Source organism: Protopterus annectens, chromosome 1.part1 (genome assembly GCF_019279795.1).
Source record: "Protopterus annectens isolate FY-2018-M chromosome 1.part1, PAN1.0, whole genome shotgun sequence".
Classification (NCBI taxonomy): Eukaryota; Metazoa; Chordata; order Ceratodontiformes; family Protopteridae; genus Protopterus; species Protopterus annectens.
In genome coordinates, this window is record NC_056726.1 from 50,017,207 (window position 1) to 50,041,402 (window position 24,196).

A 24,196-nucleotide genomic window follows, 5' to 3' on the forward strand; every position below is an offset into this window, starting at 1 on the left:
GTGAGCACAGTGCAAGCCCATAAAGAACGTCTTTGGGATGGGGAATGATCAACACGAATTTCACTCTTATACTTTTCAAACAAAGGTAGTTCAACAGCTACTTCATCAAACTGAGCTATAGCCCATGCTTTGTTATTTATATTAAAAAAGATGCAGAAGATGGTGTCAGAGGCCTTTGAAAAGTCAAAAACACTACTTTGCGAAGGTTACCTTCATCTATGTAGTTAGACTACAACAATCCTGAGGTGCAGTATCATATGGGGGGGTATGGTACCTAAAAGTACCAAAGCCGGAAGAGATTTTGAGCCTGTTACATCGCTCCCAGGCTGCATCTAGATCACTTTTCTAGCACAGCTATCAAATACATATAAATATATAATAAAGAAAAAATATCAAACCTGGAATGAACCACATAAAGTGGTGTGAACGCTGTACTGCAGCACCAAACAGAATACTTGCTTTTCTACTCAGGGAATGGACACTAAAGGCAAATACAGTATTATTCCTACTCTAACAGGAATCTGTCAAGTCATGTCTCCGTATCTCCCTGTAGGCTTTTTAGCCAAGATGACAGACAGGTAATGTTCTTTTTTTGCATTCTTAATGAAATCTGTTTTTGCGTGCTTGCTTATTTTATTTCTCATCACAGCCTGAGTGATACAGAGAGTTGTAGAGTCCATCAAGTGAGTGGACTCCAAAAAGGCATATAGAATTTAGAGGTAAAATTATGGCATGGGATTAGAGAATCTAGTATTCGTCTCATGGAAGACAACAAAGTGTATGGAATATGATACAGGTCCACATTATCTTTTCAGGATGATGGCAAGGAGTTTAGAATTCCTAGATTCTTTTAATTTTTTTTTAAATAAGCCTTTAACATTTACATTATTAAATGACATTCTAAAAGAATTGCAACAATCAAATAAATGTAAACTAAAGGAAGCAAAAAGCATGAAAGTGTATTAAAATGTTCTTGCTTTCTTGTAAATGCACTGCCTCTGTCCACCTTGGACATATGAAGGGTGATTTGGCAAATCCGGTTTGGGTGCAGAGCCCCTCAGTTAAACCATTGGCTGAATCTTCAAGGACCAGTCATGTAGCTTCAGTTTTGCAGAATCTGCACTGATTTCTTGACCCTCATCTTCTATGTCTTTTATGAACAGGGTTCATCTTAATTAAAGAAACTGTTAAGACTATATGCCCCAGCTAAGCAACTCAGGACCTTTGAAAGGACCACTGGATGTTCTATGCACTACTCTTGAAATTTCAGACTATGATTCTTTCCATCATATAGCCAACATCATATGGAACAGACTGCCCTCTCTGATACGAATGAGATTTTTCAGGACAGCACTTCAGTTCAGTCATTTCAAAGAGGGTATTTTTGAATACTGTTGGAGATATCTACAGTGCCTTTACATACCTGAACTTTTATGATATATGTGTTTTATTTTTGTGTCCACTTTAAATTATTAATTGAATTTGCTGTTGCCTAAATATGGTTTAGTCTTATAAGATGCTAAGTGTTTAAGCATTTGAATATTAACATATATATATATATATATATATATATATATATATATATATATATATATATATATAGTTTGGAAGAGTGAATTTTATTTTGCTGTTGTAAAAAAAGTGAACGTTCTTATGGGCAAATGTTCTTTTAAATGAAGTTTTTGTTGGCAGCTTTTTGTATGAAATCACACTATACTGGAGTAAGGGAATTTGCCCTTACCCACTGTTGTGTGATCTAGGAGTTAGAATACATATATATGTGTATATCTATATATATATATATATATATATATATATATATATATATATATATATATATACACACACACATATATATATATATATATATATATATATATATGTATATATATATATATAAATTAATTGGAGGTGTGGGGGAGCACCAACAAAGAAAAAAACAAAAATAAATTCATTGTAGTTTCATATTTTTGGTCACTTTTGATTCACTATAAAGTAAATGCAGTTTGGGACAAACTAAGTTGTCCCGGTCCCTCAAGTAAGGGGGTAAAGGGGGGTGGGGAGGGTATAGTGGTAGAAAGGAAGATAAGGATTGTAGTTGGTTAGGATAGTGGGTTTGTGGTGATGAAAGGGTTAAGGAGAGAGGGAGATGTAAAAGGAAGTGAGGTAGGAGTAGGTGGGACTTCTGACAGTACTAAGGGTTTGAGATTAAAAGATGTAGACGCATTTGGCATGAGTTGGTGGAGTGACAACTAGCTTACATCTAGATGACCTGTAGTCATCATGGATGAAGGTAGGCCTTGGATGGTGGGGAGAGAAGGGGTTAGGTGGTTTGGGTCAGTCCCCCCTTTGGTGTTTTCTAGAGGTTAATTTAAGGGGGGGGGGCTGGAGTCTGGGAATATAGTTTGAGCTTAATGGTAGGAAAAGGTGACAGAGTACTGTGTGTGTGTGTGTGTGTGTGTGTGTGTGTGTGTGTGTGTGTGTGTGTGCGCGCGCGTGTGTGGTTGAATGGTTGGGGGGGTGGACAAAAAATAAATAAATATAGATATAGTGAAGTGGATGGGAGTAGTGCAAGGCTTACCTGTGTATTGAAGTTTTTCTTTGCTCCCTGTCATCCGAGGGTCTCCTTGGGATTCGTTGGGCCTTGTTTCGGTGGGGCCATGTGGTCGAGTGACATCCATGGGGGGAGGCTGGGCCTGTTTTTAGCTCCATTGGGTAGTAGGCTGTTAGTGCCATGCGGTTGGGATAAATAAAAAAAAAAAAAAAAGAGGAAGGTATTCTCCCGGTGGTTGTGATAGGCGAAGGGGGGTCCATCGGTGTAATCTGGTCCCAGTTAGGTTGGGGGGTAGTGGTGGATTATCCCCTCGTGCTCTCTGGTGGGTCCGTGGGCTGGTTGTGTCAGTTTCTGGGATAAATAGTTCTACTGGTTGTCGTGGTGGGTGGTAGCATTGGGGTATAGTGGCGGATCATCTCCTCAGGGGTCCATCGTTGCATCCAGCTTCATCTTCATTGGTGGTAGTGGCAGGTTTTCTGTTCGCACTCCCTGGGGGGTTCGTGCATGTCCATTTGTCTTTTCCCATTTCACTTCAGGATGCATCGCAGTTGTCTGGGTATCCCTCCATCCTGGGATTCGGTGGTGGTGGTGGAAAATCTTCTCCCTGGTGGGTTCATGGGCCGCTGTGTCCGTAGTCGCTATCCCGGTGGTTGTGGCTGGAATTCAGGGGTTCATCGTGCTTTTTCATTGGTGGTATAGTGGCGGATTGCTGTTCCTGCTCCCCAGTGGGTTCATGGGTGTCGGTCAGTCTTCTTCGGTCCTTCCGGCTTCAGGATGCCATCGCTGCTGATCAGGTGTCCCTCTGTCCTGGATTTCGGTGGCCATGGTAGTGAAATGTCTTCTCTGTCCTTCCTGGTGGTGTAGTGGGTTGCTTCTGCTGTTCTTTTGGCCGTTAGGTCCTAGCGCCAGTTTGCACATGTGCACTGTGTTGCTTAGCCATTACCGCTATGGAGGATCATGCTGGGAGAGAAAGTAATTGTTTTTTAGGCTTGTTTGTGTGAATGGTGATGGGATTGGGTGGCAGGTAGATAGGGAGATAGTTAGAGGGACCTAATTATTTTTTTTTCCTCTCCATAGATACACATGGGGAGGGATATTGATAGAGGATATGCTAGGATTAGAAAGGGGTACTAATTGTAAGAGGTGTGGCTGACAGGGTGGGTGAAAGGTGATGGTGGGCAGGCAGGGGTAAGTTAAGGTGTGGGGGCAAGGTAATACTAGGAGTTGGGGGGGTAGGGCAGTCGGGCTTATAGAATAGTGCTAATATTTTGTTTCTCTTTTACAGATGGCCAGATTACCAGAGCTAAGGCAGAGGTGGCAAGCAATTGTGGCCCAAGCAGAGGAGCTGTTCCAGGAGGCGGCAACATTGGAGGTGGTACAGGAACCTGAATAGTCCCCAGGTCGAAAGAGGTGATGCACGGCGATGAGAACCCCAGCCGGGAGGAAAAAGCAACAGGCATTGCAGCAGGTGATAGCAGTGGAGATACCGGTTCCCAGCACATCGCAAGACAAAGGTGCAGGTAATGGTTTTATTACAGCAGCATTGTCGGGAGAGCTAGGGGTTGAGTATTGTGGAGTAGGGAGTGATGATGACTTGTCAGTTGGGGATCTCGGGAGCGGTGTGCAAGGGATAGAGGAGGTGCAGAGGCAGCTAGCACAGGGGTGCCAGATACCTGGTTAGAGATGCAACGGGGGATGGTAGGTTCCAGGGACATTTCAGGCTTGGACTCGGAGGTAGGGTCTGATTTTGGGCTGTGGCCTGGGGACTGGTTGGCTGCCCAATCTTTGGGGCAGGGGACAGAAGCAGTTATTCTGACTCCACACATTTCGGGTCCGGTTAAGGAAAACATTTGGAAAGGGGAGTATGTGGATTTATTTGAGCTGATCGATGCAGAAGGGGTCCAATGGCTAGTGGAAGCAGAGTCCTCTAACAGTAAGGACTTGTTAGCGGCCTTAGCAGCATTGGGAAGGCAGAGGGTAGGTAAGCTTTGCCCTAGGACATGGGATAATTGGGTGGTTGGCTTTATTTGTTTTATGGCAGTGCAGCTGGAGAAGAACGGGTCCTTGGGTCTGCTGCTGCTAGGCTATTTCCTTACCATTCATGAGGCGCAACAGTTAAGGCCAGGTAATGCGTGGCTCTAGTATGATCTACGTTTCCGCAAATGGAAGGCTGTGGACCAGTCACTTCATTGGGAGGTGTGTCATCCAGATCTATGGTTGGCTACAATGATGGATAGTTATGGGGGCTTTAACAGAAGGTTGAGTGGGCCGGAAAAGGGAGTGTGTGTTGGTCATTTAATAGTGGCTCCTGTTCATGGGTGGGGTGCAAATTTGTCCATGTTTGTTCGAGATGTGGAAGGGGTCATTTGGCCACTAGCTGTGGTTGGCAGGATTTGTCCTGTAACTCTAACGTTATGGGTCATGAGGGTGGATTTGGTGGGCAAGGCTTTCAGCTGGCCCAGGGGAGGGGTCATTTTCATGGGTCCAAGGGATTTGGACTCGGGTTCTTTAGAGGCAATAGAAGGAGGGATGCCATTCCCTATTAAGTTGGAGGATCTCCGGAGTATGCTTCATCAGTTTCCTGGCTTGGCCATCAAAGAGGAGATAATGCAGGGTTTTCAAGGGGGGTTTCCTGTTAAGCCCACAGAGGGAAGGGGTGGGGGGGTAGCTAGCATTTACGATCTGTTCAAGGTAAAGAGGACATCATGGAGGCTTTACTGGAGAAAGAGAGTAGGGCGGGGCGGTTATTGGGTCCATTTGACAGTCCGTCTTTTAGTGCTTACAGGGTGTCACCTTTGGGGTTGGTGCCAAAAAAGTGAGAAGGGGAATTCAGTGTGATACATCACTTGTCTTATCTGGAAGGGAATTCAATAAATTATTTTATTGCAGAAGAGGAGGTTAGGGTGCATGACGCTTCCTTAGATGATGCAGTGAAAGTGATTAGGGAATTTAGGGAGCCATGGTTGGTTAAGGTCGACATTGAGTTGGCTTTCCGATTGTTGCCTATTAGGAGTGAGGATTGGTCACTATTGGGGATGCGGGTAGGAAGTAAGTACTACTTTGATAAAGCTATGCCTATGGGTTGTTCAGTGGCATGTGTGACTTTTGAGAAGTTCAATACAGTATTGCACTGGATTTGGAAGCAGAAAGTGGGGACTCAAAAGGCAGTGCATTATTTAGGTGATTTTTTTGTTGGTGGGCAAAGGAAGGGTAGGAGCACAGGAGGGTTTGCAGGAGTTTATGATTATGTGTGAGGAGTTAGGAGTACCACTGACTCAGCATAAGATGGAGGGTCCTGCAAGGGCATTAGAATTTCTTGGATTAACAGTTGATGCAGAGTGGGGACTGTTTTGTTTACCCAAGAATAATATAGAGAGGCTTAGGTCGGTGATACGTTTGGTGCTGGGTAAGGATAAGATTCGAATTCGTTCAGCTATGGAGTTGCTTGGGCTTTTGAATTTTGCCTGTCAAGCGGTACACCCAGGGTGAGCTTTTTGCAGGTCACTGGAGTATTTGCTGAAAGGGGGTAAGAGCAAACACCATTGCGTTAGGGTAACCCAACTGATGCGGGAGGACTTGGGGTTGTGGAATGGGTTTTTTGCAACAATTTAATGGGATATCTTTTTGGCAGTCAGACTGGGTGGGGCAGGAGGAACTTCAGTTGTTTACGGACACAGCTGGGGGTGCTGGCATGGGGGCCTATTTGAGGGGGCAGTGGTTTGCGGCTGAATGGCCTCAGGATTGGGAGGAGGTATGGAAGCAGGATGTCGCCTTTCTGGAATTGATGCCTATATGGGCAGCATCGGTGGTGTGGAAGGAGCAATTGAGGGGCAAACGTGTAGTTTTTCACTCTGACAATATGGCTGTAGTGAGGGTATTGCAAAAGAAGGCAGATAAGTCGGGCTTGTTATTGTTGGTATTACGTAAATTGGTTTTGCAGAGCCTTTTAATAAATTTTTCTTTTACAGGAGTGCATGTGCCTGTTGTAAGGAATGAAATTGCTGATAGCTCGTACCGATTTCAGTTTTGCAGGTTTCGAGGGTGGTTCCATGGGTGGAGGAGGTGCCAGAAATCCTGCCAGAGGACGTGTGGAATCTTGGGTGGAAGTAGCCAGGCATTTGGTATGGCATTCCTGGGCCCCTTCTACAAGGAAGGCGTATGGTAGGGCTCTTTTAATCAGTTTATTTTGCAGCTGCCAGAGGAGGAAGGGGTATGGGCAGTGGAATTACTACTGTGATATGTAGCTCATGCTTTGGGGTTAGGCAGGGCTTTGCAGACGGTTAAGGTGGATTGGGCTGCAATTAGCATTTTCGCTAAGGTAGCGGGGTTGCAGTATTTCACTAAGTCCTGGACATTAGGGTGTATGTTGAGAGGTTGAGGGAGAATGGTGGAACGTAAGGATATTCGATGGCCAATTACGAGGGTTATATTGAAAGTTTTGTTGAAAGGGTTAGGTTTGTTGCAAAAGGGGTCTATGGATTATCTTATGTGGGGTACATTATGTACATGGTTATTTTTTGGCGCTTTTCATATTTTGGAGTTGTTAGTCTCATTATGTTGGAAGGATGTCATTATAGGTTGTATTGTATTGTAGATCAGTTAATTTTTTGCTCAGTGGATGGGAAGGTGTTGTCGAGTAGTAGATTCATACATTTGGTGAGGAAGTTTTTATGTTGTATGGGATTTCCTGCAGAGAGGTTTGCAGCTCACTCGTTCAGGATAGGTAGGGCTTCAGATTTAGCTAGAGAGGGTAGTTCTATTGAATTGATTAAAAGAGTGTGGAGGTGGTCTTCAAATGCATTTTGTCTTATATTAGATAAGTCGTGGTCTGATTATTAATTTTTCTTCTTTTCTTTTAGGGAAGGACATTATCATCTTGGGGCATTCGTTCATCCACTGGGCAGAGAAGCATGCTTTAGTTAGAGATGATGGGGTAAGTTTGGGTTTAGCACATTTAGGGTGGTCAGTGTCCTGGCATGGTGTTAGGGGGCTTAGGTGGGACTGGTTGTTACATAAATTTGAGAGGGCTAAACAGAAGGTGGGTTGTCATTCATTTAGGGGGCAATGAGTTGAGCATTGTTTCTAAAAAAACAATTGGTGGACATTATGCTGTGAGATTTGATGAGATTACAGGCATTGTACCCAGGTATGGAAATTGTGTGGTCAGAGTTGGTTCCGCGTTTGTGTTGGAGGGCTGCATATAGTTATAAGGTGATTGAAAGGGTTAGAAGATGCGTTAATCAAAGGTTGGCTAGACAATTAAGGATTTTGGGGATGCATACTATTGACCATAGAGATTTTGGGGATGGTGAGGTGTCTTGGTATCAAATGGATGGAGTGCACCTTAATGACGTGGTTCTGGATCTTTTTAATTTGCATCTGAAACTCTTTTTAGGGGATATGATTGCGGCTAGGGATTAGGAGTGGGAACAGCCTAGGATCAGGCTGGTAGCAGAGAAGAGGGATAGGAGTGTCCTCTTCTGTTCCCCCTCTAAAGAAGGTGGTTATTAGTTTATGATTTGGTATGGTGGTGAGGTAAGTAGGTACGCTGCCTCTTTATGTGGGTGAGTAGGTATGCTGCCCCAGTGGAGAAGATATCACGGTGAGTTGGTACACTGCCTTGAGGTAAAGTTCATCCAAGGTGAGTGTTGACGCTGCCAGGAGATGATTGTTGCTGAAGAAGATAATTAATGTTGGTTTTTGTGTACATAGTTCATTGTATAATACAGTTTAATAAAAGGTCATCAAATGTCTGTATGTGTGTGGTGTGGTTATTTAAAGGGGGGACAGGACAATTGACCTTGGTATGTTTGCTCTAGTAAATGTCTGATATTTCATGAAACTACCTTGATTAATTAAATCATTACCTCATAGCACTATTACATTATCCATATTTCCCCTCAATTCAAACGGTGTCATACTATAGAGAAAACTCTGGTCAAGTCACATTAACAATAACTAGGAGCACTGACATCCTGAAATTTTCACATACTCAAGTATTACCAAGTCTGCAAAATAAAATAAAATAAAATCCTGCTTCCCCATTATATAATAGTCTGTGATGAAGATATGATAGGTTTTCACAAAGGAAATACAACCGTTTAAGTGGTTACAGTTTGAAAGAGTGAACAATAATATACGCAAACTTTTTTGCTGTTGTAAAAAAAATGTGAACACTTGTATGAGCAAATGATCTTTCAAATGGAGTTAACCCTCCTACTTGATTTAGTTGATTTAAACAAAAAGATTTACTAAATAAATATTTGCCCAAATTGTGTGATATTAATCAATCAAAAATATTCTAATATGCAGAGTTTGTACATTGAACTGTGGTTCTGATAGTTGGTGCACAGTAAATATATCTTATGAATTTATAAAAAAAATAGCTCTGGAGCTAGAATGTAGATTTATTCAGTCACCCTCAGCTCTAAAACAAGTACTTCCACAGGCTATGCTCCATAGGTTACAATCCACAGGTTAGCCTTGACTTGGCTTTCTCTGAATCTACGCTTCCACATCTCCTTTATAGGTTCATAAGTGTTTACTAGGCTAATGACCACAAGGGCCTTTTTAAGCCTAGCCATGCATCCCAAATCTCTGACGAGTTCTGATACCCTTGATAAGTGTAAGCATGCACCTGGGGGATGAACCATTTTTACAGGTTACCTGTTTGCATCAGATACATAGGTGTCAAACCAAGGATGAATTTTAGGTTTCCCATCCAATTGTCCACGTTGGACTTGAATTGGATTATGAAGGAACTCTGCTTCACATGGATGGGGAGCATGTTTCATAGATGGGATAGTCTCTGGGATAAACCATTATGAAATATTCATTAAATGAATTAGACTCATTTATGATATATATATATATATATATATATATATATATATATATATATATATATATATAGAGAGAGAGAGAGAGAGAGAGAGAGAGAAAGATGAATGTTCAGTGATCACCTAAAGAAAGCCATATGTGGTCAGATCATGCAGGGTACCTTGAATAGAGTATTTGCTGAAATTCAACATCATCATCCCTGGCATTTCTTCCAGTGCCATGGATAGCAGGCTTTGTAAATGTATTAGAACTTCACATGTGGGTGCCATTGTCCACGTGGTTTTCCATTACTGTGGATAGGCAGCTTTGAGATTGTACCTGGTCAAGTGGTGTTGCCCAATATGACTTATACACTGCAACTGATGCTGACATCTTCCACTACCCATGTTTGCAGAATATACCTACTAGTACCAAAGCTGGCATCAGACTGGCTCTGATGTGTCTGCCCTAGTGCAGCATACCTGCCGTGGGAGTATGTTGTCAGCTGTTAAGCTCTCAGTACCCTGTGGTGGTTTTCTCCACTCCAGTGATGTGCACTTTGTGATGTCTGCACTGCTGTGATATGTGCACAGATGTCTGCACTGCTGTGATATGTGCACATACTTGTCATAATGTTTAACCCTCACAGTGGACATACAGAGATGTAGGAATGCAGGTACTGACAACAGATCATGAGCAGATGATGGCCAGTCTGTTTTCTTTTATATGCCTCTTGTTTAAAATGCAGATCCTGTTTACTAAATCCCTTATTTCTACTACAACCTCTTGTCTGTTCTGCTCCATGACATGCATTCATGCCCTCTTTAGTCTTTTCACCAAATTCATGTCAGCTTTTCCAAGTCTTCTTACAGCAGTTGTTCCTTCTTATTCCACACTTCCCCTCTGTCTCATTTGCCAGTTTCTTCACTGATTGTACTTCTGCTATTCCCTCACCATTAGTGCACCATTTTCCATCACAACACTTTGATTCCAATACCACCGATACCAGGTCTATGAAGGGCTTACTTACTTCATCCCTGCAGCTGCAAAGGTCTTACTTCTTTGACTCATTTCCCTCCATTTATTTGTAGTTAGTAACTTTAGTGACACCTTGTCAGTGAGCTGTAACAGAGATAGAAAACAAACGGTTTGCTCTCTAACAGTCAAAACAACAACCACTGCATCCACCAGTCCCTTCTATTGGATTGAACTCTCACATCTGTCACCATTACTGGAAGCATTTCTCAAGCCTCCCGGTCTTTCAATGTCTGTATGAAATTTAAGGGGTTGGGTGGTTACTCCTAATGATTTGTACAAATAAATTGCTTCACAGACCAACTAAAAACAAACAAATAAATAGTGAGTCAAAAGCAGAAGGTACATACACTAACTTAGATGCAAGATTAATCAAGGTCAACCATGGGAGAAACAACTTCTTACAGTCTAAGAAAACAGCCATCGAAGAGACTGTCAAGAAGTAAAAATGAAGTATAAAATATATTATTTTAAAAATTAATTCGAAGAGTGTGTGGATAGCTATTATTCTTGGCAAAATGTAGGTCATACTGCGATGTACTCATGGCTGTGCGAATTATTCATAATGTGAGAGCTCACCAGCTGACACCACATCATTGTCTCAGCAGGTTGCTCACTCACCTTTAATGCCTGAATGACCAAAAAGGCTATAGGTTTTAGTCTCACACCAGGCATTGTGATTCATATTTCAGTACTGACATTGCAGCATACGTCCTTACAGTCAAAAGCTCTGTGTTTTATTTCATGAATATCATAAATTAACAGAGCCATGGCTGTTACATTTCTACAACTATTTTCTTAACCTTTTATATTCTACTAGTATCTCACATACTCATATTGTATTTTACACCTTCAAATGGTACAGCAGTTATCTTGTAATCACCAGTCTCTAGACAACATCTAAGCAGGATTTTACATAATGGCTGTAAAAAATCTTCACAAGTCTCATTTACATAGCAAAAAATTTCAATCTTTTGTAGCTGGTACAGAAAACCATTGTTTCTGCATGGTGTTAGTCTTCCTATAGTCCTGACAAGGAAACAGAAAAGAACACATGATAGAAATACATAAAAAAGTGGTGCTATTGTGACCCCTCCTACTAAGTTTATTTGAATGCAGCCATTCTAATTTATATGTAGTTCTCACTGTATTTAAATATAGCCTGTAAGCTGCATATATTACTGAGTTATTATTATTATTATTATTATTAGATATTTCAGAATGTGATAAATAAGGGACTTTGCACTTTTCTGTGTCATATTGTGCTTATAAGATGATGTACTAAACTGATTTGTCATCATAATGTCTTATATACACTGCTAATGTTAAAATGTATATAAAGTCACCTATGAAATGTTGAGTGTAGCTTAAGCTGTAAGCATTTCTAATTTTCTGAATTATATCCCATGTATGTATTCCTCTGTTTTGAAAGACATTACTGAGAAACTTTCCAGACTGATAATGAGCATTCTGTTCCTGTAATTATCTTAAAGTTGTATTATTTTACAAAGTTCAAATGTTAATGTGCCATCACATATTAAAGAACAGAAGTATTATTAATTATTTATTCCAGCATGTTGTAATGTCAAGTACAGAGTTGTTCTTTTTACTGGGACATTAGAGAGTTTATATGAATGCTGTCATTTTAAACCTAAGAAGGCACAATACAAACCTTGTATTTGCCATAGTGTTTCAATAACAGAATATCCTGGGAAACCAATCAAAACCTGTCTTGCCTAGATAGCAGCATCTATATGTAAGTAACTATATACTTACTGTAAAACTTAGAATATGAAATTGTTTGTCAAATATAGCCATTGGCACATAAAAATATAGCAGATTAAGTCCTGCCTCTCATATTTATTATAAAAACTTAAATGCATTAACAAATAGCATTGGCCTTTTAATTTCCACACCCATCGACTGCCTCTTCAATTGATTTGGAAAAAATCAGGCTTCCACTTCCAATTTTTAAAAGAAGAACACTTTGTAATTAAGCACTGTGCTCCATATATTACCCTACCTCTGTTTTCTTTTTCTTTTTGGTTAGTTTTATATTATTATTCAAGGTAAGCATCCTGGGAATATGGATCACTGAAAAACAAGTATACATTACTGGAGCTTTATACAGAATTCTGATAAAGAAAATGAATGGCTATCTCTGAAACATTTTTCTGGCTTCCTATGTATTTCTTTACACTGCTTGCTTTTCATCTTTATATTTTCATTTTACTATAAGTACATACGTGGGTGGGAATTTGATGAACCAAAATAACATGAGCCAGTATTCTGGAACATAAGATGCATCTATGGCAATGTGCCATTTCAAGAGATGAATTCATTGACACTTTTCTCAATATATTTTTCACTATTCTAATAGCCAGAGGTCCACTTTTCTGTATCAGACACAAACAAGCAGCTTGCAATGTGCGAAACAAATTCTGTAAAATGTGGCTTCTAATAGTTGAAGTTTCCCTATTAATTATACTGAAACTGTTCATTTAGTTATTCATTCCTTCATTCATTCATTCCTTCATGCACTTCTGCATGTATTCATTAATTACTTTATTGAATTACTACTCTCAGCGAGTTTACCCAAGATACATTATTGTTCAGGAAAGGCCATAAATTATATTATGAGTCTATCAATGATATATATAACAGGAAAACAGACTGTCTTTGCTGTTACTGAAATATGATATTAGCATAAAAGGTTTGTATTAGAGTTTTTTCTCTCTCAGATATGTAGACAAACATAAAAATGGCAATTAAGGTAGTATAAAATGAAGGAACTATATTCCATAAATCTTGAACTGATGTAATATATGTAACCCACTAACTGCCATATCTCTAAAATTATACATGAATAGTATATGACAATCCTTCAAAACAACTCAGTCACATAGCCTATAAAGGTGTATCTTGTAGGGAATAAATGTCATGATTATGTGATTTAAATAAATAAGTCACCTCAGAATAGTTCCAGTTATATAATTAAAATACTAGTAAGAAGCTCCAAGTAACAGTCTCATTTGATAATGGAGACAACATGACCAGTAGGTAGGAGAGAGTCTGTGCATGTTAATGCTGGGTAAAGATGCTTACACTGGAGGTCAATGATGTGCAATTAAGTTGTGTGCTACACACTTAAGTAGATGAATGAATGGCATTTACCTAGGTAAGTACACGACGCATGCTTCAGAGTAAGAGTGGATCTAAAAATATGTGATCATTATTATCAAAGGAAAGAAGTATCTGTGATAAATGTCACAAATACAGATCTACAGCTCGGAATAATGTGTACTGTCAGCATGCCATACTACGTCCAGAACGAGGACTTAAAAGTCACTTAAAGAGCACATCATAATAAATGCGATCATAGGCCACAGAAAAATCTTACAGTTGTATTCTGTGTACATGTATGCTATGTGGAAAAGGGAATCATAGGGAATCGGGAGAAAAGCTACACAGTTACTTTAATTCTGGTTATGCAAACATTGATGAGGTGCTGAGATGCCAGAGTTTTTGCAATAAATTCTTATTAGTTAAATAGTTATTTAATACTGACTTTAAATTAATACTTGAAAAATGACGTCAGCATTGCATGTTCCTAAGAAATGGCACAGGGAGTGTTAAAGTTAATATCTGTGTCTCTCACATTAATTTTGTAACAAGGAAGCTCAGTTCATACAAATTTTGCAAAGCAAGTAAAGCAGGGTTGTACAGATGCAATGAATAAAATATGCAGAAAATGTGTTAAAGAGCATTAAGTATGCTGACAAATGTTTTGCATAGTTCCATTGAAAAATATGTTAAGTAGAATCATCTTGCAAAAAATATATATATATATATATATATATATATATATATATATATATATATATATATATATATATACACATGGGATAAATGGATCTGGTTTTACACACAGATTTTGTACTTGTTCGAATCTCAAATTGCTAACTCCACTTCAGTGAACTTCTATTCAAGCAAAACCACGAACTACCAAACTTTTTTTCCTGGGAAACGAACCACTTGGACACCAGGGTGAACGTTGCCCTTTTCCCCAGAGTAGTGCGATCTTGAAGTTGGTATATTTAGTTAGGGGGGTGTGGGAGGCAAAGCTTCCACATTGGGGGTGTGGGGCAACCCCCCACACTTGGGTGGGTTTAATTTGTTTGCATTAACTTTTTCCATGTTGGCCAAGTGGTTAATTTCCCAGGGAATCAGTAGTCCATGGTTTTGGTGGAATGGAAGTTCGCTGAAGTGGAGTCAGCTGTTTGCGATTCAAACAAGTATAAATTTGATGAGTAAAAGTAGACCCATATATATATATATATATATATATATATATATATATATATATACATACATATATAGATATAGATACATGAGTCTAGAACATTTCACCAAAAGCACATTTCACCTAAACACAAATGACTGAACACAAATCACTGAAAGCACAATTCACCTAAAACTCAATTCACCAAAACACATTTCACCTAATGTTTGAGATGGCCTTGTCCCCACTGTAGTGCAACCCTAGACTTAGTATGTATAGTAGGGGGGTGTAGGGCACCGCCCCTACATTGGGGGGTGTGGGGGGAGTAGCCGCCCACATATTTTAAGTAGATATGTTTGGAAAAGAGTAATATATTGAAATTACAAGTATCCATGTATATAGTTCAAAATATTTAACATATGTGGGGGGCTATGCCCCCCACACCCCACAATATGGGGGCAGTGCTCCCCACCCCCCTACTATATATACTAACTCCAGGGTCGCACAGTGGGGATAAGGCTATCTACAACTTCAGGTGAAATGTGTTTCGGTGAATTGTGTTTTAGGTGAATTGTGCTTTCAGTGATTTGTGTTCAGTCATTTGGTGAATTGAGCTTTCAGTGAAAAGTGCACACCAATTTGAGCTTAGGTGAAATGTCCTAGACCCATTTATATATATGTATATATATATATATATATATATATATATATATATATATATATATATATTATACAAGAAAAGGGACTACTTCATACTGCATGAAATACTGATAAAGGACAGGACCAGAGATTTGGGTTGTTTTACTTGTAATTGGTCACAAAGGCAATGATCCAAACCTTGTATTTGTAGTAGTGACAATTTCCACGTAATGTTGCATCAGATTTAAGCTAGACATGGTGACTCAACTAAATGCCAAGAAATGTATAACTACCCTTCAGCTATTATCCCTGAAAACTACTCGTATGGTTAAATATCTGAGGGCATACGTTGACAATGATGTATACTTTGATCAACACTATTGGATGCCAGTCCTTTTTCGTTGCACAACTTATATCGAAGGGTATGGCATCCAGATCTAGGGACATAGTTGTTCCTCTGTACATGACATTTATTAAGCCGGTCATTGAGTTTAATGCCCCTGTTAGTATGTACCTAAGCAAGCACTTGTTACAGCTGGAGCAACCACAAGACTTCATCAGTAAAAAAATCAAAGGCTTAAATCATAACAAGTATCCAGAGCATGTCAAAGCCATGTCTCTCTCTTCAGTTTCATGAAGGCTGCTGAAAGGCAGTCTCTGTCTCATGTATAGAACTTCAACATATCCTGTTATGTCATACCTAGTACACATTTCAAAGTCCAATGGCATCAGCAACAGCCAGCCAAGGGACTACCATCTCTTTTGTAGGATTAACAGAACATACAAGACAGATAGGTCTGTGACACAAAACACACCAGTTCAGTAGAACTGTCTTCCTCTCTCTATATAAAGCAAAGTATTTTTCTTACTCTATGCAATGTAACTTGAATGAATGTATGGATAACCACAAATTCACCCAAGATTAAGTACCGAAAGCTCTCACGGATAGGGGAAGTGTGTAAGTACCCAATATGTAATTGTATGGCCTATCTCTGTTAATTCATATTGTAAGAGCTAATAATTACCATGGGAATGTAGGGCTAGTTCTCTTAGGATTCTCACAGATCAATAGCCTAGTATGTCCCTAGGAATATACTAATACTTCACACAGACTTTTTCTTGTCTCCCTATCAAAAGTGTGAAGTCCCATAACTGCTACTTGCAAAAATTCCCAGAGAAAAATACCTTATCATGACACTCACTGTAAAACATAATGTTGGGAAACTATTGTACTTCAGAGTAATGTTAATACTCTGATGTATTGCAACTTTGGACTTATTTCTCAAACTTCTACTTTTATTCTCACAATCTCTTCTACCACAGGTACTACTTTTCATTCTTTGTTTCCAAACATGCTGAAATGCAAAGACCAGAATGTTTGCTACATTATGATGATGAAATGTTTGAATTAAAAGACAGTCAAATGAATTCTGACCGAAAAATGGCAATACAAACATCACAGAGCATTATTCAGTAAATCCAGTTAGTACAAGAAAACACAATAGAGCTTGTTGAACTGTTCAAGGCAATCTGAAGTTTCTTCTTTCTGGAGAATATGCTATATATGTTGATTCAAATGCATTATCTGAAGATTAGTTAATCATAACCATGAAGAATTCACTTAACCATTTGTACACACTAGAGTTAGTCAACACAGAGCATGCAGGAAAACTGCAAATGTCCTTTTATATATATATATATATACATATATATATACACACACACACACACACACACACACAGATGTATATATATATATATATATATATATATATATATATATATATATATATATATATATATATATACATATACATATATCATCATCATCTTCTTTCGGCTGTTCCTGTTAGGAGTCTCCATAGCAGATCACCTGTTTCCATTTCTTCCTGTCCTCTGCATCTTGCTCTGTCACACCAACCACCTGCATGTCCTCTCTCACCACATCCATAAACATTATCTTAGGCCTTTCTCTTTTCCTGTTACCTGGTAGCTTCATCCTTAGCATCTTTTTCCCAATATACTCAGCATCTCCCCTCAGCACATGTCCAAACCAATGTAATTGTGCCTCTCTGGCTTTGTCTCCAAACCTTCCAACCTGGGCTGACCCTCTAATATACTTATTCCTAATCCTGTCCACTCTCATCACACCCAGTGCAAATCTTAACATCTTTAATTGTGCCACTTCCAGCTCAAACTCTTGCCTTTTTGTCAATGCCACTGTCTCCAACCCATATAACATAGCTTGTCTCACTAACCTCTTGTAGACCTTCCCTTTCACTCTTACAGGTACTCGTCTGTCACAAATCACTCCTGACACTCTTCTCCACACAGTCCATCCCACCTGTACTCTCTTCTTCACCTCTCTTCCACACTCACTGTTACTCTGAACTACTGACCCCAAGTATTTAAACTCATCCACCTTTGCCACCTCTACTCTTTGCATCCTCATCATTCCTCTATCCTCTCTCTCATTCACACACATATATTCTGTCTTACTCCTGCTGACCTTCATTCCTCTTCTCTCTAGAGCATATCTCCATCTCTCCAGGATCTCCTCCACCTGTTCCCTACTCTCACTACAGATCACAATGTCATCTGCAAACATCATAGTCCACATGGACTCCTGTCTGACATCATCTGTCAACCTGTCCATCACCATTGCAAATAAGAAAGGGCTCAGAGCTGATCCTTGATGTAAACCCACCTCCACCTTAAATGCATCCATCACTCCCACTGCAGATCTCACTGCTGTCACACTACCCTTGTACATATCCTGTGCCAGTCTTACATACTTCTCTGACACTCCTGACTTCCTCATACAATACCACAACTCCTCTCTAGGCACCTTGTCATATGCTTTCTCTAAGTCTAGAAAAACACAATGCAACTCCTTCTGACATTCTCTGTACTTTTCCATCAACACTCTCAGAGCAAACATTGCATCTGTAGTGCTCTTTCCCAGCATGAAACCATACTGCTGATCACTAATCATCACGCCCCTTCTTAACCTTGCTTCCACAACTGTTTCCCTCTACTTCATGCTGTGACTGATCAGATCTCTCTGTAGTTACTACAGCTCTGCACATCACCCTTATTCTTAAAAATCGGTACCAAAACACTTTATTGCCATTCCTCAGGCATCCTCTCACTTTCCAAGATTTCATTAAACAATCTGGTTAAAAACTCCACTGCCATTTCACCTAAACACCTCCATGCTTCCACAGGTATGTCATCTGGGCCAACAGCCTTTCCATTCTTCATTCTCTTCATAGCTATCCTTACTTCCTCCTTCCTAATCCATTGTACTTCATGATTCACTATCCCTACATCATCCAACCTTCTCTCCCTCTCATTCTCTTCATTCATCAACCCCTCAAAGTACTCTTTCCATCTGCTCAACACACTCTCTTTGTGTCTGAGTACATTTCCCTCATTATCCTTTATCACCTTTATCTGCTGCACATCTTTCCTAGCTCAGTCCCTCTGTCTAGCCAGTTGATACAGGTCCTTTTCTCCCTCCTTAATGTCCAACCTTTCATACAACTCTTCATATGCCTTATCCTTAGCCTTTCCCACCTCTCTCTTTGCCATGCACCTCATCTCCTTATACTCCTGTCTACTTTCTTAATCTCTCTGACAATCCCACTTCTTCTTTGCCAACCTCTTTCTCTGTATACTCTCCTGTACTTCCTCATTCCACCACCATGTCTTCTTGTCGTCCTTTCTCTGTCCAGATGTGATACCAAGCACATTTCTAGCCATCTCCCTTACGAGCTCTGCTGTAGTTACCCAGCTATTCGGTAACTCTTCACTGCCACCCAGTGCCTGTCTTAACTCATCCCTGAACTCCACCTCACAATTACCCTTTTTCAATTTCCACCATTTGATCCTTGGTGCTGCCCTCACACTCCTCCTCCTCCTCCTCTTAATCACCAACGTCATCCTGCAAACCACCATCCTATGCTGCCTAACTACACTTTCTCCAGTCACCATATACACACACACACACACACACACACACACACACACACATATATATATATATATATATATATATATATATATATATATACATATATACACACACACACACACACATGCTATATATTTATATAATTAATGTATGTATGAGATGCAAAATTGTTCTCCACTAAATGTATGAAATTTGGAAGAAGAATTTTAACTTTTTGGTGAAAATATGTCAGATCAGAGATGCTAAAGTTGTGAAATTATTTAACTGGAAATATTTCATTAGTTGTGATAATAGTTATTAACCCACTAAAGTTCTGCACCATTATTTAGTAGCCTTTTTTTCTTTACTGAGGAATTTGATTATGTCAACAGACTTTGTGGCGGTGTGCCAGAAAGAGCTGACTTATTTTTATATTTATTATGTACTTTGGGCAATATCTGTAATATGAATACAGTTTTAAAATTCAGGAGGTTCAAGCAATAATACAAACTTTCAGTATAATCCCACCACGGCCACTACAACATGTACTATGAATTCATGTTTTATGTGAAAAAAAGTTTAATAATCATTTTCCTACTATATGTTAGATTGTAGAATATAGAAATGAAACACATTTTAGCTTTTGCAGTGATAGCATCTGTTCACCTTGTCTTACCCTGAAAACAATGGGGAGAAGTGAAGAAGGTAACGTATACACTGTAGAAACCTTTTGATATTTATTGTGCAGCACTGTGGTCTAGCTTGGCAACATGCAGCACCACATAGGGATGTCTCCACAGCCATGCTGAATGCTAATGATGCAGTCCAGGGGAGAGACATATGCTAATTAGTCATGACCTCTCCCCCCAGAATCACCAAAAGAAGGCAGCTGAGTGATTCAAGAAATGCCTCAACTGATTAGATTAGCATAACTGGCCCCATCACATCAGCTATAGCAAACACAACCAAAGGACCACAGTAAGCTGTCTACCACATCACTTTTATGCATATCAGAGGTTAGGCAAGCCACTAGACACCAGGAGTATATTTTAGTTAAGTATCAGTGCACCAGCATAAGTACAGAGATAGGGGGCAGGTAAGTCAGGGAATCAATACACACCAGGGATACAGTAAAGGTACCAGCATAAGCAGCAGTAGGAGGATCGAGGGAGGAGAACCACTAGACACAAGGGGTACATTTTAGTTAAGTGTCATCAGCGCACCAGCATAAGTACAAGGATAGGGGGCAGGTAAGTCAGGGAATCAATACACACCAGGGATACAGTAAAGGTATCAGCATAAGCAGCAGTAGGAGGATCGAGGGAGGAGAATCACTAGACACAAGGGGTGCATTTTAGTTGTGTCATCAGCGCACCAGCATAAGTATGGGGATAGGGGGCAGGTGAGTCAGGAAATCAATACCCACCAGGGATACATTTTACTTAACTGCCATAAAGGCACCAGCATAAGTACAGGGATGGGGACCGGGTGAATCAGGAAATCGATACACACCAGGGATACATTAAAGGCACCAGCATTGGCACCAGTAGGAGGATCATGGGTGAAGAATCAGTAGACAGTAAACATCAGTTAAGTGCCGTTATGGCAGCAGCATCAGTATGGGTAAACCTGGGTGGAAGAATCTCTATACAGCAGCCATACATTTTACTTAAATGTGATGATGGCACTGGCATCAGTAAGGGGGTTGGATGTGAAGAAAACATGGGAGGACAGACAGGTCAGGGAAAAGTTTGGGGACTGTCTGCGGTGAGCGTGTGTGTTTTCTGTACTTGTGTATGTGGGAAAGTGACTGGGCAGTATGCCAATGCCTACAGATGTACTAGTTTACTACTGTGGCATACAGATTATGAATGATCTGCATATCTTGGTAGTAACTGAAATTCAGAAACATGCAAATTAGCCAATAATAAGGTCATTCCAAATCGCACATAACACGTCTCTGACTTGTGAATCATTGTATCTTGGGAGCAGGGCCTTTTTAGCTCAAGATGTACGACATGCACTATGTCTTTTAATCAATTCCTGGGTATAAGTATGACCTGTTTATTTTGACTTATACTCCTAACTATTTAGTTGGTTTGCTAGGTTTTTCACAGGAAGACACATAGAAAGTTGCAATGGCATATATTCTTGTCATGTAGCAAAAGCAAATACATAGAGATTCCTGAGGAGTTTTATACCTGTTTAAGATGATTTCTGGCTATTGAAAATATGTTCTGCTACTCTGAAAAAAAGTGCAACTAAAGGAGAAAAGTTATGTTGTAATCAGCTGTGATGTAAAGAACCATTCATAAGGGCTAATACATTACTTATAGTAGCAAGTCACATTAAAACCTTATTTAAAGAGCTGCTTGGAAACATTGTTTGAGAAAAGGTTCTGGTATAATTATGGCTATGTCTCAATATCATATTTCCCATAATAGTTGTTCATTCGCATATATGAAGGCTATGCACATCTCTGATTCAGATGAGGAAGAGTAATCATTTAATTAAATGTAATTTGAAAGTTGCTTCTTTTTGTTTAATAAATGGTTTAGGGCCTTGTTTTTAGTCTATTAATGAATTATCAAATGTAAAATCATAGCTCCCAATATTTAACTGCAGGATATTGTCCTTGAAAAAATAAGAAAGTTGGCCCTGGATATAATACCACCATACCTGCAGCTTATATAACCATATTCTGAATCACACACTGACTAGAAATATGGCAAAACATCACTGAGAGTGAAAGATAGTTTTGAGAATTATTGGGTATTTGAATTTGCATTCAGTATATTGTCAGAATGTGTTTGTTTGTCTAAAATAATATTTTGTATTTTTAAAACATATAAATATAGGAATAATTAAATCATGCAATTAATACGTACTCATGTTAATTATTTTACAATATAAAATATTGAAAGTCATATGCTTGTCATATTCAATTTTCCTGCCTTATATTATGTATCATATTTTTCTGAGGAAGGCAGTGTGACAATGATTGGTTGTTAATTTTGCATTTATTTATTTTATTTATTTAACATTTGTTGACCGGGAAAGTCCAACTAGGTTCCACAGAGCCTGTTTTTAGCGGAGGCCCGGGGAGAAATGCTGCAGATGCATCTCTTTGGAATGTGGGAGGAAACTGGAGTACCCGGAGGAAACCCACACAAATGCAGGGAGAACATACAAAATCTATATCACATCATCAAATGGACTACTTAGCGAACAGCTATTCATTGAACCCTATTTGTCAAAAGCTCTATCCATCAAATGATGTTTTAAGCAAAAGTTTTCCCCAGAGAAAATAACCAGTAGGTTAACCACCAATCATCACAAAAATAACAAAATTTAAAACCCACACCCCCCAACTAAATATACCAGCTCCGAGGTTGCACTACAGTGGAGAAAAGGGCAAATTCCCAGTGATGGTCCACTGATTTTTCCCCTGGTAAATAATTTGCTAAAACAATTATTCGATGGATAGACCTTTCAGCAAATAGTGTTAAACAAATAGGTATTTGCTAAATAATTCATTCGACAATGTGATATAGACCCATTCATTTCTGCTGCTTGAACACAGAGTGAGCGGGGTGAAAATTATACATTAATTAATTGAACCACCATCCCTGGGATTACATTTTGCACATAAAACACCACGGCATAATCTGCAAATATCAGAGAAATTTTGCTTTAAACACATTGACCTGGACTGAATTATTTTGTTGCTGAGAAGATAAAATGATAACTTGCTACATGAGTTATCCACAGCTAAAAGTATCAGCCCACTGGCCGATCTCACTCTTCAAACTGAACTGGAGTTTTAGCTAGAACTAATTACTTTGCAAGCTACTCCAACGCTTTCAAGTTGAAAAAGAACGTGGAATTCTGGCTGATTACTTCAAAGAAATTGAAAGGTATTCTTCTGTCTGTAGCTTGGTTTTCCAAATGCAGGTCAGAGGGTACTATGTAAAGAGCAGTATAGGTATCAGCATGCTACAAAATTGTCTACATACATTTTTCTGAAAGAACTCCAGATTGTGTTTGTAGAAGTTAAAACAATGAGTGAACATATTCTTAAGTTAAAGGATGAATGTGCAGGCTTTTTGTTGAAAACAGTTAATGTATCAAATAGAAAATATGAAAGCTACATAACTTATGTTTCTGTTCATAGTGCGTACATTAGGGATTTGAGTGGCTCTCTGTGGCTTTGTATTGTTTCCCAGATTTATCTATGGGAGGTAAAACTTAGTTAGACTTTGAATATGTAATATTTTGAAATACATATTTCCAATTTGAATTCCTTCGACTTAAAAATATGCTGAAACAAAACACATGATTTGTAAATGAGGTTCTAAACTGCATATCAGGTTAAAAGTGATGAAAGGTACAAGTGAAAAAAGAAATATTTGTAATGCATTTTGAAAACTTAATGTGTAAAATATGTATTAGATGATGCTTTTACAACATAAGCTGCATTAAGCTTATTGTAGAAAAAAACTGTTAATGTTTCTTTTAATGTTATGTATGACTGAAGCTGTACTTATGACTGCAGAGTCAGTTATGAAACCCTAACATTCTACCTTGATTATAGTTGGTTTCAAAAACATCTGTGAATGGGAAACAAAAAAATGTCATTTTTTCTTGTCCTACATATTAACAGATGCATTAGTGCAGAAATAGGGACATATATTGATATAGAATAATTGTAGTACTCTAGTGAGGATGCATGCACACTAATGGAAATCTAATGTAAGAGCAATCTATTATGAGAAAACCCAAGTGTTTTAGGACTGCAGTAATTAAAACTGCACTGTAAGAAATGCATAGCAAATGGGAATATTTAATTTGTATACTAGGATACAGGACTGCTCAGATAGGAGTTGGGAGTGAGGTTTTTGGGAGATATATG